Consider the following 4,503-nt stretch of genomic DNA (forward strand, 5'->3'; position numbering starts at 1 on the left):
TGAGTGAATGATGTGGATCTGGAGATGAGATGTGGATAAAAGGAGGGCAGGGGGTATTGTGGCAGGCTGGGGGAAAGAGGAGCCCAAGATCCAGCATGCAGTCTCCCTTCCCAGATTTGCCCCTGGAATCCCCGATTTGCAAGAGGAGGAGGGGCCAGCGATGGAGAAGAGGCTCCATATAATTTGTGCACTCACCGATGGGGGGCGGAGTCTGGGGCGGCAGGACACTGGGGTGGTGGCCTGCATTGCTCCTGGGAAGACTGCAGCCTGTCCACGCTGAGTCCAGAGTGTTCCATACCAGGCAGTAGCTTGTGATTAGTATGCTGTCTGTGTTCCCGGACAGAGCAGATGTCTGTCTGCTTTTTTTCTGTTTAATGATGATGGCAAGTTCCCAATGATCAAGATCCCGTTTCACATTTTCTGAAATGCCTTGGCTGAGAAATCCTGTTTAGCCCAGTTCTGAGGCCCAGCCTCCTTCTTTGCAGGAATCTTCGCAGATTCATGTGGACTGCGCGCCCGGTGGGCAGGGGTGGCCTCATCTAGCCTTGCTCAGATGGAACGGGTAGGGGGCGGGGCCGTGTTATAGGCACTGTCTCTCCGTAAGGATATTTGTTTGTTCTTCTGTATTCTTTTCCTCCAGCAAGAAGTAAAACGAAGACTTCTGTAGATCTTCTAAACCAATTGGTGCAAGATAATATTTGGCATTTGAAATAGTTTCTTTTTGTAAGTTTATTTTTGGAAGGGGAAATATATTAGCTGCTACTTTAGTGATTAGTGAACAAGTCAATTAGATCCTTTCCTGTAACAGATTGATTTTAGGGGTCCGCTGGTAATACAGATTGAGAGTCTGAAAAGCTGCCCCAAGATCTCAGAGCAATATATTTCCATAATTTTTTTTCCTGTGTTCCGTCCCCAGAACTTTACTGAGATATAATTGACGTGTTACATTGTTTAAGATGTACAACGTGTTAAATTGTACACTTACATATTGCAAAATGATTACCACCGGAGCATTAGCTAATACTTCTATCATTTCACATAATTACCATTTCTTTTTCTGGTGAGAACATTTAACATTTATTCTCTTAGCATCTTTCAATATACATATACAATATAGTACAGTGTTATTAGCTATAAACATCATGCTGTGCACCAGATCCCAGAACTTATTCGTCTTATCACTGGAAGCTTTGAACTTTTTACCAACATCTCCCTATATCCTCCACTCGCCAGCCCCTTGTGCTAGGTTTTATTGAGATTCACAAATACATAGCTTCTGTCCCCCAGAGCTTCCTAATCTAATCTGGCCCTGGAAATAAGTCATGCTCATAAATAATTATGATACAAGTATCCTAGGAGAGAAACAGATAAGTTGCTGTGGGAGTTGAAAGAATTGAGAAATTACTTCTGATGTGTGGATAAATGAGGTAAATCTTAGAAGACTTTGAAAATAGTATGTCCAATGACCTGGATCTTGAAATACAAGTGAGATTTTTAAACTTTTGACTATAGGGAGGGAACGCAGAGATGGGACTGGAAAAATGCCCAGTGTGGACCCCCTTGTAGGTCTAGAAATCAATAAAATTTTACTTCATTTTCCAATTAGATTTGAAGTTTCTGAAGTGTTTGTAACTCTTGGTCCTGGCACATGTTGGTGCACTATAAATGCTTGGTGATCATGGTAGTAGCTGCCTTCTGAAGTTTTATGTTCTTCGTGAAAGTGGAGACAGGATGTGTCAAGACTTAATCTTGAGTCATGGCTAATATTTGGAGGGAGAATCTTTTGAATCTTTTTTTTTGAAAGAGAGATAGTGTGCGAGTTGGGGAGGGGTGGGAGGGAGGGAGGGAGGGAGAGAGAGAGAGAGAGAGAGAGAGAGAGAATCCCAAACAGGCTCCAGTCTCAGCTCAGAGCCCACAGGGGTCTATCCCATGACTGTGAGATCATGACCCGAGCCGAGATCAAGTGTTCAAGAATTGGACACTCAACCGACTGAGCCACCCAGGCGTCTGGAGACTGTTATAACCAGTTGGTATGATGTGAGAACGGGCTGGAGTGTGTGTGTGTGTGTGTGTGATATACACATGTCGAACACAAGGATTCAAGGTTTTAAATGTGGAAATTAATTTCAGGTGTGCTTTGTGATCACTACAGAGAGGTTGTCATACTTTGGCTTCAATGTCAAGGATGAGGTTATTATTTGAGACAGAAATTAATAAATGGGTAGATGATAGATAGACTAAGCATAGCAGCATGTGGGTATGGATATGTTAGAGATACTTTGTAAGTAGGACCCTACTTTGTAAGTAGGTTGATTCTCAAAGAGCTAAAACCCATTCAGTTGCCTTCTGGGTAGGTCATGGCTAAGCAGTTCAGCATTGCTTCGTGGGTGGAAGAAAAGTGTTCATTCCCTTTGTTCTAAACCTTTGCTAACCAAGCAGTCTTCTGATTTATGATGAAGGATAACCTGAGCCAGGTACACATCTCTCAGGCTCACTCCTACAGCCTTAGGCAGCTTCTAAAATCATTTCAGACTTAGGTGTTCAGTTTTGAACCCTAAGAAAAACTGACAGGGCCTGAGCTTACTTATAAGTAACTGGTTCATGTTTAAAGTTGCTGGTGATCCATAAAATGATGCTGTTTGGCATCTTGCCTGCTGGAAGGGATTTTATGTGACAGGACACAAAATTGGCTGACATGTAGGAATACTGTGATTTCAAGGGCTCTAGGGAAGATCGTTGCTCAAAAAAGTCTTTCTCCAACTTCTACCTAATTTCACAAATATTCCAAAGTATCCTCCTTCTAGTATGTAGCTTTCTTCATGTTAAATTCTCTAAGAGTGGTTGATAATTATTTATATCTGTTAGTCAATAAAGGGTCTGGGATCATTTAAGAGAATGGCCACAAAATCAACAGGACCAGAGAAGAAATTTTGGGTTAAAGGTAGATAACTCCTCTGTCTTTTTTTTGTGGTAAATTTAAGCCTGTCAGTACCAACCATATCCTATTTATACTATTTAACGGTGTTAATAGTGTAGCTCAAAATGCTTGATAATGTCCCTACCTCTTTGGGAACAAGTAACTAAGGACTTTTTCTAAGTTCTGTCTTACAGTATTAACCTGACAATCTAATGAATAAATTCTTTGAGCTCTTGCAGGAGAAACAAAACATAGTTTTATCATTTAAAATGACTAAATGTGTGCTATAGCTTCTTTTTCTCAGGGCTCCAGCTTTGCTGGCTACGCACACACGCCTTAAAAAAGTCCACCTAATAAAATGGCAGACTTTGTCTAAGTAGCTTCTCTAAATTCTGGAGGAATCAATGCCAATGCTTTAGATTGTTTCTGTTGAGACAAGTCTTGTGCATAAGCTGGATGGGTTTTTTTTTTTTTTTTTTTTTTTAAGCAGGTGTCCAAATATCTGAATAGAATACTTGGTCCTTCAAAATATTCAGACAATGAAAATATCAAACCTATTTCATAATAAATAGCAATTTAATTAGATTTTAGAGGAATAGTCCAGAGACAAGGCTGTTAAATTTAATGGGGACATATTTTCAAAAGGAGGTAATCAGTGATGCCTAGAGAGACATCTGTAAGATTTCATCACTAGTTAGAGAGAAAACTTTACCTAAGACCCACGATTCCTGATTCATAGGCTAGTTCTATTTCCACTGCTTCCTGGTGTGGTGTCTGATTCATTTGTGTCACACTGAAGAGGGAGAGGGTGTCATTAGTCATGTTTTTCCCAAGGCCGACTGAAACCTGATGTAATAAAAACAGTACAGGAGACTTATGTGTCACTATTATGATGCCCATATGACAACCAAGCCCATAATGGAGAAATGGAACTTTGGGGGACTGTTTCCTCTGTCTGGAAGCAGCAAATTTGAAGAGCAGTTTGATTTGCACGAGTTAGAAACGGTGCTGTTAACTTGGCTTGTCAGAAATAACGACTGTGGATACATAACGCGATCTAGCTTGGGTACTCTGGTTTTCACAGGCCCAGAACTTGGACACTGAATTTTGGAAGTTAGAGAAGAAAGATTATTGTGATTTATTTATTTATTTTAATGCTTTGAAATTCTATCAACCTAATTTACCCAGTCCTGAGGAGTTAGTTTAGCTGCTTTAACAACTGTCCCACTGGAGAATCATTTGTTCAAGATTGAAAACAGATAATAGGTTACTTGTGAAAAATTACAACTGCAGATTACACTTAGAAATCCCTACATATGAGAAGGGTGTGTGGTTTGATGTTACCCAGTAAGCGACTGATGCCATAATGTGACTCCTGTAAAATGACCATGCCCTACCCCCTCATCACCAGCCTTGCTTCCTCTGGAGAGGGACAGAGCCTTTGGCTTGCTCTTGATGGGGAGGAGGACTGAGGGAGTAGAGCAGACTTCAGCGTCTCATGCCTATGAATTCCTACTTTGTAGTGTTGGAGTTTTGAGGGTAGAGGGTTTGGGTGAGGGAGGGAAGGCACATGGAGGGAAGATGTG

Source organism: Puma concolor, chromosome B2 (genome assembly GCF_028749965.1).
Source record: "Puma concolor isolate L17-30 chromosome B2, mPumCon1.1.hap2, whole genome shotgun sequence".
In the NCBI taxonomy this organism is placed as follows: Eukaryota; Metazoa; Chordata; class Mammalia; order Carnivora; family Felidae; genus Puma; species Puma concolor.